Source organism: Salmo salar, chromosome ssa15 (genome assembly GCF_905237065.1).
Source record: "Salmo salar chromosome ssa15, Ssal_v3.1, whole genome shotgun sequence".
Lineage (NCBI taxonomy): Eukaryota > Metazoa > Chordata > Actinopteri > Salmoniformes > Salmonidae > Salmo > Salmo salar.
The window spans coordinates 73,270,573-73,284,503 of NC_059456.1; the positions used below are offsets into that span (position 1 = coordinate 73,270,573).

At 43.4% G+C, this 13,931-nt stretch overlaps 1 protein-coding gene across 5 annotated transcripts in view; it reads right to left on the reverse strand.

Moving 5' to 3' along the window:
• LOC106572161 (kazrin) overlaps window positions 1–13,931 on the reverse strand; it is a 235,850-nt gene that overhangs the window by 52,436 nt on the left and 169,483 nt on the right. The window lies entirely within an intron of this gene.

A 13,931-nucleotide genomic window follows, 5' to 3' on the forward strand; every position in this document is an offset into this window, starting at 1 on the left:
GCTCTGGTGCAATGGTACTTATAGGTCTCAAGGTGACGTCACTGCACAATAGCTATCAGACACCTAGTTAACTTTGAATGGGGTGTGGTAGTAGGTGCCAGGAACTGCAACGCTGCTGTGTTTTTCACACGCAACAGCTTCCTGTGTGTGGGGGGGTGTAACTCAATATTAGGAAGGTGTTCTTAATGTTTGGTACACGCAGTGTAGGTCCTTGAAAGCTTTTCTGAACAGCTCAGTCTTTAGCTGTGCCTTAAACGAGGCCAGTCGCTGTACTCAACTTGAGTGGATTGAGTCACTGATGTGATCTTCCTTTCTGGTCTTGCGCCCCTTCGGGCTAGTGTGGTGGAGGAGATCTTCGTGGGCTATGCTCAGCCATGTCTCAGGGTAGTAAGTTGGTGGTCTGTTGATATCCCTCTAGTGGTGTGGGGGCTGTGCTTTGGCAAACTGGGTGAGATTATATCCTGCCTGGTTGGCCTTGTCCGGGGGTATCGTCGGACAGGGCCACAGTGTCCCCCGACCCCCCACAGCATCTATGCTGCAATAGTCTATGTGGGCTAGGGCCAGTCTGTCCTACCTGGTGAAATTATCCTGTCTTAACTGGTGTCCTGTGTGTGATCTTATTCTCCCATCTCTCCCACCCCCCCGTTTCAACTGTTCTGCCTGGGGCTATGGAACCTGTTCACCGGACCTACTGTTTCCCTCCCTCCCTCCGAATGCTCGGCTATGAAAAGCCAACTGACATTTACTCCTGAGGTGCTGGCCTGTTGCACCCTCTATAACATGGGTGGGCAACTCCAGTCCTCGAGGGTCTGATTGGTGTCACACTTTTTCTCCATTCCTAGCAAACACAGCTGATTAATCAAATTGCATTCTAAGCTGAAGATCATGATTAGGTGATTATTGGAGTCAGGTGTGTTAGCTGGGGCTGGGGCAAAACTGTGACACCAATCAGGCCCTCGCGGACTGGAATTTCCCACCCCTGCTCTACAACCACTGTGATTATTATTTGACCCTGCTGGTCACCTATGAATGTTTGAACATCATGAAGAACGATCTGGGCTTAATGGCCATGTACTCTGATAATCTCAACCTGGCACAGCTAGAAGAGGACTGGCCACCCCTCAAAGCCTGGTTCCTCTAGGTTTCTTCCTAGGTTCCTGCCTTCGTAGGGAATTTTTCCTAGCCACCGTTGCTAGCCAGCATTGCTTGATCATTGAGGTTTTAGGCTGGGTTTCTGTATAAACACTTTGTGACATCGGCTGATGTAAAAAGGGCTATATAAATACATTTGATTTGATTTGCAGCCCTGACAGCGATTGTAAGTGTGTTCCACAGCCAAGGAGCTGCACAACTGAAAGCCCTGTCACCCAGGGCTGCTGAAAGTAGATGGACCTGGAGGAGTGAAGGTTGCGTGTGGGGCAACAGGGTAGGATAAGGTCAGACAGATACATGTGTTCTGAGTTCTGGATAGCTTGGTAGGTGTGAACCAGGATTTTAAAGTCAATGCATGAGAATATGGTGAGCCAGTGAAGGTTGAACAACACTGGAGTGATGTGCTCGCGGGGTGAGGTGTGAGTGAGGACACAGTTCTGGGAATATTGTAGCCTTCTTAGGCACTTGGCAGATGCACCAACAAACAGGGCATCACAATAGTCCAGACGGTATGAGATAAATGAGTGGATGAGTCGCTCAGTTGTAGGCTGTGGCAGCATGTGTCATAACCTGGCAATGTTCCATTGATTTAATTTAATTTTTTTTTAAACTTTGGTCACACTTTGAAGCGGGCTTCAAACGAGAGTGACTGTCAAATATCAAATCAAACTTTATTTGTCACATGCGCCAAATACAACCTTACCGTGAAATGCTTATTTACAAGTCCTTAAAGAGCAATGCAGTTCAAGAAGAGTTTTATATATATATATATCACCAAATAAACTAAAGTAAAAAATAATAAAAACTAACAAAATAAAATAACGAGGCTATATACAGGGGGTACCGAGCCAATGTGTGGGGATACAGGTTAGTCGAGGTAATTGGTACATGTAGGTAGGGGTAAAGTGACTATGCATAGATAATAAACAGCGAGTAGCAGCAGAGTAAAAACAAATGTAATTAGTCCAGGTGGCCATTTGATACATTTTTCAGTAGTCTTATGGCTTGGGGGTAGAAACTGTTAAGGTGCCTTTTGGTCCTAGACTTGACACTCCGGTACCGCTTGCCGTACGCTAGCAGAGAGAACAGTCTATGACTCCTCTGACACCGCCTATTATATAGGTCCTGGATGGCAGGAAGCTTGACCCCAGTGATGTACTGGGCCGTACGTACTAACCTCTTACTGTCAGATACCGAGCAGTTGCCATACCAGGCGGTGATGCAACTGGTCAGAATGCTCTCGATGGTGCAGCTGTAGAACTTTTTGAGGATCTGTGGACCCATGCCAAACCTTTTCAGTCTCCTGAGGGGGAATAGGTTTTGATGTGAGGGGCCCCTGAGGGGCCCCAGCGTTGAGGGTCAGCGTGGCAGACGTGTTGTTGCCTATCCTTACCACCTGGGGGTGGCCCGTCAGGAAGTCCAGGATCCAGTTGCAGAGGGATGTGTTTAGTCCCAGGGTCCTTAGCTTAGTGATGAGCTTTGTGGGTACTATGGTGTTGAACACTGAGCTGTAGTCAATGAACAGCATTAACACATAGGTGCTCCTTTTTTCCAGGTGGGAAAGGGCAGTGTGGAGTGCGATTGAGATTGCATCATCTGTGGATCTGTTGGGGTGGAATATGATTTGGAATGGGTCTACGCTACGCGGGATGATGCTGTTGATGTGAGCCATGACCAGCCTTTCAATGCAATTCATGGCTAGCGACATGAGTGCTACGGAGTGGTAATCATTTAGGCAGGTTACCTTCGCTTCCTTGGGCACAGGGACTATGGTGGTCTACTTGAAACATGTAGGTATTACAGACTCGGTCAGGGAGAGGTTGAAAATGTCAGTGAAAACAACGTGCATGCTTTGAGTAAACGTCCTGGTAATCCGTCTGGCCCGCGGCTTTGTGAATGTTAACCTGTTTAAAGGTCTTGCTCACATTGGCTACCGAAAGCGTTATCACACAGTAGTCTGGGACAGCTGGTTCTCTCATGCATGCTTCAGTTTTGCTTGCCTCGAAGCGAGCATAAAAGGCATTTAGCTCGTCTGGTAGGCTCGCTTCACTGGGCAGCTTGCGGCTGGATTTCCCTTTGTAGTTCGTAATAGTTTTCCTCTGGTTGCAGATGTGACATGTTGGTAGAAATGAGGTCAAATGGATTTAAGTTAACCTGCATTAACTTCTTAAAGTGTAGGGGGCAGTATTTTCACGGCCGGATGAAAAACGTACCCAAATTAAACTGGTTACTACTCTGGCCCAGAAACTAGAATATGCATATTATTAGTAGATTTGGATAGAAAACACTCTGAAGTTTCTAACACTGTTTGAATGGTGTCTGTGAGTATAACAGAACTCATATGGCAGGCAAAAACCTGAGAAAAATTCAACCAGGAAGTGGGAGATCTGAGATTTGTAGTTCTTCTTTCTAATCCCTATCGAAACTACAGTGTCTGTGGGGTCACGTTGCACTTCCTAAGGCTTCCATTGGCTGTCAAAAGCATTCGGAAAGTTTTTTCATCGTTGTCCTGTAACCGGGCAGAGAATAGTAGCTCAGTCAATGAGTGGACTGCCTGGGGACAAAGGGATTGGTAATGCGCGATCCCGCGAGCGCACCTTTCCTTAGTTTTCTTCTGGAATGAATACGCTATTGTCCGGTTGGAATATTATCACATTTTTACGTTAAAAATACCATAAAGATTGATCATAAACAATGTTTGACATGCTTCTAAGAACGGTAATGGAACATTATGACTTGTTGTGTCTCGAATTGCGCTCGCGCGTTATGCCTTTGGATAGTGACCTGAACGCACGAACAAAACAGAGGTATTTGGACATAAATATGGATTATTTCGAACAAAAACAACATTTCTTGTGGAAGTAGCAGTCCTGGGAGTGCATTCTGACGAACATCAGCAAAGAGAATATTTATAATACTAATTCTGAGTTTAGGTGACCCCAGAACTTGACGGGTGTCTGTATAGTTTGCTTTGATGGCGATTATGTACTCAGAATATTGAAAAATGTGCATTCGCCGAAAAGCTTTTTAAAATCTGACACAGCGCATAAAGGAGTACTGTATCTATAATTCTTAAAATAATTGTTATGTATTTTGTCAACGTTTATGATGAGTATTTTTGTAAATTGATGTGCTCATTCACCGGAAGTTTTAGTGGGAAACATTTTCTGAACATCACGCGCCAAGGTAAAATGCTGTATTTTGGATATAAATATGAACTTTATCGAACAAAACATACATGTATTGTGTAACATGATGTCCTAGGAGTGTCATCTGATGAAGATCGTCAAAGGTTAGTGCTTAATTTAGCTGTGTTTTGGGTTATTGTGCCATATCTCCTTGCTTGGAAAATGGCTGTGTCGTTATTTTTGTCTATGTACTCTCCTAACATAATCTAATGTTTTGCTTTCGCTGTAAAGCCTTTTTGAACTCAGACAATGTGGTTACATTAAGGAGAAGTGTATCTTTAAAATGGTGTTAAATAGTTGTATGTTTGAGAAATTGAAATTATGATATTTTTGCTGTTTTGTATTTCGCGCCATACTATTTCACTGGCTGTTGAATAGTGTGGAACGGCCACGTCCCACCTTGCCCAGAGAAGTTAAAGTCCCCGACCACTAGGAGCACCGCTTCTGGATGAGCATTTTCTTGTTTGCTTATGGTCTTATACAGCTTGTTGAGTGAGGTCTTAGTGCCACCATCGGTTTGTGGTGGTAAATAGACGGCTACAAATAACATAGATGACAACTCTCTTGGTAGATAGTGTGGTCTACAGCTTATCATAAAGTACTCCACCTCAGATGAGCAACACCTCGAGAGTTCTTTAATATTAGACATCACGCACCAGCTGTTATTGACAAATAGACACACCCCTTGCCCCTCATGTTACCAGATGTAGCTTCTCTGTCCTGTCGATGCATGGAAAATTCCGCCAGCTTTATATTATCCGTGTCGTCGTTCAGCAACATCTCGGTGAAACATAAGATATTACAGTTTTTAATGTCCCGTTGGTAGGATAGTCTTGATCACATATCGGCCATTTTGTATTCCAATGATTGCACGTTGGCCAATAGAACAGATGGTATTGGAGGTTTACTCTCTTGCCAACAAATTCTCAGATGGGAGCCTGACCTGCTCCTCCTTTTTCACTGTCTTTTCTTCACGCAAATGACGGGATTTGGGCCCGTTCCCGAGAAAACCTTTGCGTCAGGTTGCGAGGATTGCCAGGTTACGCACCCCACTGGAGGGGAGGACCTTGACACCATCAATATTGAGGCTGTAGCAGCTGATGTTGTTAATAAGGATCGGTCTCTTTTATTCAATTTTCGCCTAAAATTACATACACAAATCTAACTGCCTGTAGCTCAGGATCTGAAGAAAGGATATGCATATTCTTGATACCATTTGAAAGGAAACACTTCGAAGTTTGTGGAAATGTGAAATTAATGTTAGAGAATATAACACATTAGATCTGGTAAAAGATCATGAGAAAAAATAGTTTTTCTTTGTATTATCTTTGAAATGCAAGAGAAAGGCTATAATGTACTATTCCAGGTTAGGCACAATTTAGATTTTGGCCACTAGATGGCAGCAGTGTATGTGTAAAGGTTTAGACTGATTCAGTGAACCATCGCATTTCTGTTAAAAATGTATCAAGATTGCCCAAATGTGTCTAATTGGTTTATTAATACATTTTCAAGTTCATAACTGTGCACTGTGTTCAAACAATAGCATGGTATTATTTCACTGTAATAGCTACACTAAATTGGACAATGCAGCTAGATTAACAAGAATGTAAGCTTTCTGCCCATATCAGAAATGTCTATGTCCTGGGAAATGTTCTTGTTACTTACAATGTCATGCTAATCACATCAGCCTATGTTAGCTCACTCCGTCCCGCGTTGGTGGGACCGATCCTGTAGAGGTTAATAATGGAGCGATTGCCTATCAGGAAGACCACTGTCTTTTTCTAGTTTATCTGCAGGAAACTCAGCTTCATCCACGCTTTGAAGTCCTGCAGGCAACTGACCAGGAGTGCATTGGCAGTGTCAGTGTTTGTGGAGACATACAGCTGAGTGTCGTCAGCATAAAGGTAAAAGCCCAGTCTGTGTTCCCTCAAGATGTTTCCCAGTGGTAGCATGTAGATACAAAACAGTAGTGGTCCTAGGCCCGAGCCTTGAGAGGACCCCAAGGCAGACCACCCCTGTGTCTGACCTACTAGGGCTGAGAGCTACAAACTAGGAGCAATCAGTGCGATAAGTCCAGGACAGTGTCTGACAGGCCGAGGAGCTTCTCCATGCAGTGGCTGTGCCAAATGCTATGCTGAGGTCCAGCAGTATGAGGATGCTGGCAGCCCCAGATTTGGCATTAATGAGGAAGTCATTGGTGACCCTTACCAAGGCATTCTCTGTGCTGTGTCTATCCAGGCTTTTTAAGTACGGGTGTGACTGCGGTCAGTTTGAGTTGAGGGACACATCAAGTGGTGAGAGACTTGTTGATGATTTCCGTGAAGAAAGATTCCAGAGCAGGGAAGCAGGTCTTGACTCAGGAGGTGGGGATAGAGTCAAGTGAGCAAGTGGTGGGGCCTAATTGTCCGAACCAGGTGGTTACATCAGCTGCAGTGACTGTGGTGAAGGTGCGGGACCGTAGTACTGGGCAGATCACCTACAGGGGCTGGAGAGGACAGGATAGTGTTATTGATGTTTTCAATGTTGCGTTGGAAGAAGCAAAGGTATTGATTGCACCTTTCTGGGGAGGTTGAGGTTGCCGAGTTGTTCACGAGTTGAGGGAGCTTGCTCACAGTAGAGAACAGCACCCGGAAGTTACCACTGCCATTGCTGATCAGTTAGGAGTAATAAGATGTCCGAGCTGCATTTAAGGGCTCTTTGTGGTCTTTCTTATGTTTGTCATACATCTGCACATGTACTGTTAGCTTAGTCTTTTTATACTGTCGTTCTAGACAACGGCCAGTTGATTTGCGAGAGAGTAGCTCAGTGTATCAGGGAGAAGATTTGTCGAAAGACACCAGGCAGGTTTTCAAAGGAGCAACTTCATCCAGTGTGGAGGCCAAGGCAGTGTTGTATTGAGCCACAGAGTCAGTAACAGGCAGGTTGGAGATGGATTCAGTAAGCTGGGTTGTGTTTATAGTTTTGAGACTCCTTAAATGAATGGGGTGTTTCTAGGGCTGAGTTGGGTACAGGAATAACTAGGATGAAGGTGATGAATTTGTGGTTGGACAGCCCTGACTCATTTCCATCCAGTTTGGCCAGATCCACCCCTGTAGTACAGATCAGGTCCAGAGTATGGTCTTTGTTGTGGGTGGAAAAGTCTACATGCTGTTGGAGTCCAAAGTTGGAGTCCAGGACATCAGCCAGGAGAGTAGAGAGTGCAGTCAGGGGAGTCGACATGTATGTTGAAATCACCAAGCACTAGCATAGCAGGGCACAAGGGGCTCAGGTGTATTGGTAGCTCAGATAGTTTAGAAAGAAGGTCAGAGTAGAGCTTAGGAGGCCAATAAATCAGCACAGCTAGTACTGATGCATTTGGTTCTAACAACCAGTAGTTCAGTTTAGTCACAAGTACTTCCCTTCTCTTATCATGGCATCCCCTTTGACCAAAGCAAGTCTATATAAATTGACAGGCCCGGATTAAGAAATCATCGGCCCCGGGGATGTGTTGTTTTAATACCACACAAATGACCGAAATGAGTGGCTACTTTAACACTGACAAACTGAGATGAATCTCTTCTTGAATTCAAACAAACAATAGCCCAGGCCAATGAAGCAACACACAGATTGTACAATATTAGTAGACAATGTATATACAGGATATACAGTGCACTCGGATAGTATTCAGACCCATTCACTTTTCCACATTGTTACATTACAATCTTATTCTAAAATTGATTAAATAACACATAAATCTACACACTATAACCCATAACGACAAAGTGAAAACAGGTTTTTAGAAGAAAAAAATGAAATAACGTATTTACATAGGTATTCAGACCCTTTGCTATGAGATTCAAAATTGAGCTCAAGTGCAAACATTCTGTTTCCATTGATCATCCTTGAGATGTTTCTATAAGTTGATTGGAGTCCACCTGTGGTAAATTCAATTGATTAGACATGATTTGGAAAGGCACACACCTGTCTATATAAGGTCCCACAGTTGATATTGCATGTCAGAGCAAAAACCAAGCCATGAGGTCGAAGGAATTTTCAGTAGAGCTCAGAGACAGGATTGTGTCGAGGCACAGATCTGGGGAAGGGTACCAAAATATTTCTGCAGCATCGAAGGTCCCCAAGAACACAGGGGCCTCAATCATTCTTAAATGGAAAAAGATTGGAACCACTAAGACTCTTCCTAGAGCTGGTCGCCCAGCCAAACTGAGAAATCGAGAGAAAAGAGCCATGGTCAGGGAGGTGACCAAGAACCCGATGGTCACTTTGACAGAGCTCCAGAGTTCCTCTGTGGAGATGGGAGAACATTCCAGAAGGACAACCATCTCTGCAGCACTCTACACATCAAGCCTTTATGGTAGAGTGGCCAGACAGAACCCACTCCTCAGTAAAAGGCACATGACAGCCCACTTGGAGTTTGCCAAAAGGACCAAAGTGGAAATAAGCTTTTCAGCTTTAATGTGTTATCCTTGATGATTTTCTTAATTGTATGTGGAGGTGTCACCGGCTGGAGCGCCCTTATGTATTTAAAAGAATTGTCTCAAAAATTGGATCAATCAATCAACCTAAAGGACTCTCAGACCATGAAATACAAGATTCACTGGTCTGATGAATCCAAGATTGAACTCTTCAGCCTGAATGCCAAGCTTCACGTCTGAAGGAAACCAGGCACCACTCATCACCTGGCCAATAAGTATGGTTGTGGCAGCATCATGTTGTGGGGAGGTTTTTTAGCAGCAGGGACTGGGAAACTAGTCAGAATCAGGGGAAAGATGAACGGAGAAAAGAACAGAGAGATCTTTGATAAAAACCTGCTCCAGAGCGCTCAGAAATCAGACTGGGGCAAAGGTTCACCTTCCAACAGGACAATGACCCTAAGCACACAGCCAAGACAATGCAAGTGTTGCTTCGGACAAGTCTCTAACAAAATGTGGAAAAAGTCAAAGGGTATGAATACTTTCCGAATGCACTGTATACAGTACCAGTCAAAAGTTTGGACACACCTACTCACTCAAGGGGTTTTCTATATTTTTACATTGTAGAATAATGGTGAAGACATCAAAACTATGAAATAACACATATGGAATCATGTGTTAAAAAAAAAAAAGAAAGAAATGTTAACCTGTTAGGGCTAGGGGGCAGTATTTACACCGCCTGATGAAAAACGTACCCGATTTAATCTGGTTACCACTCCTACTCAGTAACTAGAATATGCATATACTTATTACATATGGATAGAAAACACCCTAAAGTTTCTAAAACTGTTTGAATGGTGTCTGTGAGTATAACAGAACTCAAATGGCAGGTCAAAACCTGAGAGATTCCTTTACAGGAAGTGGCCTGTCTGACCATTTCTGGAACTTCTTTGCCATCTCTATCTTTTACTAAGGATCTCTGCTCTAACGTGACACTTCCTACGTCGTCCATAGGCGCTCAGAGCCCGGGAAAAACCTGAATGTCGTCATCCCAGCCCCAGGCTGAAACACATTATCGCCTTTCTCAAGTGGCCGATCAAGGGACTCTGGGCTTAGGCGCGTGACCTGGCCGCCCCCGTCTTTGTGATTTTTTCCTCTGTTTGCCGAAAAGGAGATTCCCGGTCGGAATATTATCGCTTTTCTACGAGAAAAATGGCATAAAAATTGATTTTAAACAGTGGTTGACATGCTTCGAAGTACGGTGATGGAATATTTAGATTTTTTTTGTCACGAATTGCACCATGCGCACGACCCTTATTTACCATTTCGGATAGTGTCTGGAACGCACGAACAAAACGCCGTTATTTGGATATAACTATGGATTATTTTGGACCAAACCAACATTTGTTATTGAAGTAGCAGTCCTGGGAGTGCATTCTGACGAAGACAACAAAAGGTAATCAAACTTTTATAATAGTAAATATGATTATGGTGAGTGCTAAACTTGCCGGGTGTTTAAATAGCTAGCCCGTGATGCCTGGGCTATGTACTTAGAATATTGCAAAATGTGCTTTCACCAAAAAGCTATTTTAAAATCGGACATATCGAGTGCATAGAGGAGGTCTGTATCTATAATTCTTAAAATAATTGTTATGCTTTTTGTGAACGTTTATCGTGAGTAATTTAGTAAAATGTTAGCGAATTCCCCGGAAGTTTGCGGGGGGTATGCTAGTTCTGAACGTCACATGCTAATGTAAAAAGCTGGTTTTTGATATAAATATGAACTTGATTGAACAAAACATGCATGTATTGTATAACATAATGTCCTAGGGTTGTCATCTGATGAAGATCAAAGGTTAGTGCTGCATTTAGCTGTCTTCTGGGTTTTTGTGACATTATATGCTAGCTTGAAAAATGGGTGTCTGATTATTTCTGGCTTGGTACTCTGCTGACATAATCTAATGTTTTGCTTTCGTTGTAAAGCCTTTTTGAAATCGGACAGTGTGGTTAGATTAACGAGAGTCTTGTCTTTAAATAGCTGTAAAATAGTCATATGTTTGAGAAATTGAAGTAATAGGATTTTTAAGGTTTTGAAAATCGCGCCACAGGCTTCAACTGGCTGTTACGTAGGTGGGACGAATTCGTCCTGCCTAGCCCAGAGAGGTTAAATAATAAATATATTTTAGATTTTAGATTCTTCAAAGTAGCCACCCTTTGCCTTGATGACAGCTTTGCACACTCTTGACATTGTCAACCAGCTTCACCTAAAATGCATTTCCAACAGTCTTGAAGGAGTTCCCACATTCTGAGCACTTGTTGGATGCTTTTTCTTCGCATGCCGGTCCAACCCAACTCATCCCAAACCATCTCAATTGGGTTGAGGTCGGGTGATTGTAGAGGCCAATTCATATGATGCAGCACTCCATCACTTTCCTTCTTGGTCAAATAGCCCTTACACAGCCTGGAGGTGTGTTGGGTTATTGTCCTGTTGAAAAACCAATGATAGTCCCACTGAGCGGAAAGTAGATGGGATGGCGTATCGCTGCAGAATGCTGTGGTAGTCATGCTGGTTAAGTGTGTCTTGAATTCTAAATAAATCAATCACAGACAGTATCACCAGCAAAGCACCCCTGCACCATCACACCTCCTCCATGCTTCACAGTGGGAACCACACATGCGGAGATCATCTGTTCACCTACTCTGCGTCTCACAAAGACACAGAGGTTGGAACCAAAAATCTCAAATTTGGACTCATCAGAGCAAAGGACAGATTTCCACCGGTCTAATGTCATTGCTCGTGATTCTTGGCCCGAGCAAGTCTCTTCTTCTTATTGGTGTCCTTTAGAAGTTGTTTCTTTGCAGCAATACGACCATAAACGGACAAGCCTGTCATGGATCCCTCCGGAACTTTCATCACGCACACCTGTCCCCTATTCCCACTGATTAGTATTTGTATCTATCTATGTGCCCTTTGGTTTCCATGGTCTTGTCAATTATTGTTACTATGTGTGTTGGTGTGTGTGAGTAACTGTGCTGTGTGTTTGGGGTTTCGTGCCCTTGTGGATTGCGCAGGTGATTACGGGTCTCATCCCGTGCGTTAATCATTGTGCGTGTGTGTTATTTATTCAAGGCACTCCTCGCTCTTTTGTTTTGAGTTTCAACCCTGTGTGTTGTGTACGTGTTTGTTTGGTCTTCGTCCCCGTGCCTTTTCCTCGACATGTCATAATTTGGGAGAAATAACCCTATTACGCATTCCTGTGCCTGTCTCCTGAATCCTTTATACCAGCGTGACAAAGCCACCATGACAGCTACAGTGCCAAGAGATCATTCCTTCAAAACAAATGAGTCTTCTAAAGAATGTGACAGTGAATAACAGGAAAAGATGCAGTGTTTATGGAAGGGTTCGCTAACAGGGCTCCTAAACATTCCTCCTCTGAGATTGAGAAGGCTATCTAAGCCTTATCCAAGGCGCTCAATGCAAGAACCATTGTATGAGAGCCAGGAAGAACAATAGAACTACCCAAAAGAGGAATGTATTGAATCAAAAGGGGAATGAAAGAATAGTCCGGGTCAGGAATGCGGTGAGCGGCAAGTACATTCTTGACAGGAGGTAACAGCCTACTTCCTCCTATTTGTTTTGGACTTGGCAGCAGTCGAGCTATGGCAATGCAGTGCTTGAATATCAAATTCAAACAGATGGGCTTGGTAAAATCATTAAGAGATAATCTTGCTGAGTAAAGCTTAACCTGTCTCAACCACCACTTTAATTAAGAAGTTGTTATATTCCAAATATAGTCTTATGAGTTTTATCATTAAATCATTTACTTATTCATTACCATATTATACAAGAAGAAAAAGTTAATTCAAAAGATGAATAAAGCATTTTCATTTCTAGGAAACCTTTACAACACTTCAAGTAAAGTATTAGCAAATATTTTACCCCCTAGGGCTCCCAGACAACAATAGACTGAGCCATGGCCTCCCTCGTGAACTTCATCTCTGTCTCATCACTGATGATGCCTGAAGACTTGAAGAAGACAGTTGCACTGTGCTGTGGGTATGTCAATTAAACCTAGATGGCCATGACAGGTTCTGTCTCCGGCCTAACTCCAAACCAATCCCTCGCTCCCTATCCCTAGGCCCCTATTGACTCAAGCAGATCTAAAAGGCCTGGCAAGGACTAATACCACATTGTTGATACCTATCCAAGAGCTATATGAGGAGAAGTCAAGGGTTTAGGGATAGGGCCAAGAGATTGATTTGGAATTGAGCCTCTGTCTGTCTCCATGGTTGTGCCATTGTGCCAATGGGTAGCGAACACACCAGAATACTGCACACTCACAACACAGTCACATTTCTCCCATCCCATATGCTCTTCTCCAGCCACAGAATGCAGCCTGAGAATGAGTTATACTTAATGGATTTTATCATTGATTCCACAGAACATTAAAAAGTCAGTGTTCAAACCCACGGTCAGTGGGAGGGAGATTGAAACAAAGTCCTTGTTCAAGCGTGGTGGTTTTTACATATGCAGAAGGCAATGGCTCCTTTTCAAGGTGATACATTCTACCTGCCTTGGTAATAAACCGAACAGAAATGTCTGCAATTTCCAAGGTGGGACTGCATAGGGATAACACACACCAAAGCCTGGTTAGCACGCCCTTGCTCCAGTGAATGTGACTCTCCATGTGACTCTCGGGAAGAGGTTCATCTTAGAGGTTAAGATGTGAAACAAATGGATGTGTCACTAGCATTTTGAACTGTAAGTAAAAGCCCTGCTCCACATTGCTCATAGAGCTGTATAACTATGGTCATCTCTATAAGAAAAAAGTAAATAGATCTATTTAAGGTGGAATTGTTGTGAATGCCATATTTAACCAACTGGAGTGGGAAGGTTATTGAGAGGTGCGTAGTGGTGGGAGGTATTGCTTGACCATGTCCCCACATGACTTGCACACAAAGACACACACACACAAGTTGGATGGGGTATTGATCAGTGTTGCCCTTTGTAGGTCAGCTGTAAGCATTAACCCAGTGCTGACCTTCCAGTCTAGGAGGGGTACATGCGGCTAGTCTGTCTACTTCAGTTTAGGTTTATGGAAGAGTCACATACTGCCGCAAATACACCGTATTTGATATTTGCTTTATGCTGCTTTATAAGGGGTTACCTGAATGACAACAT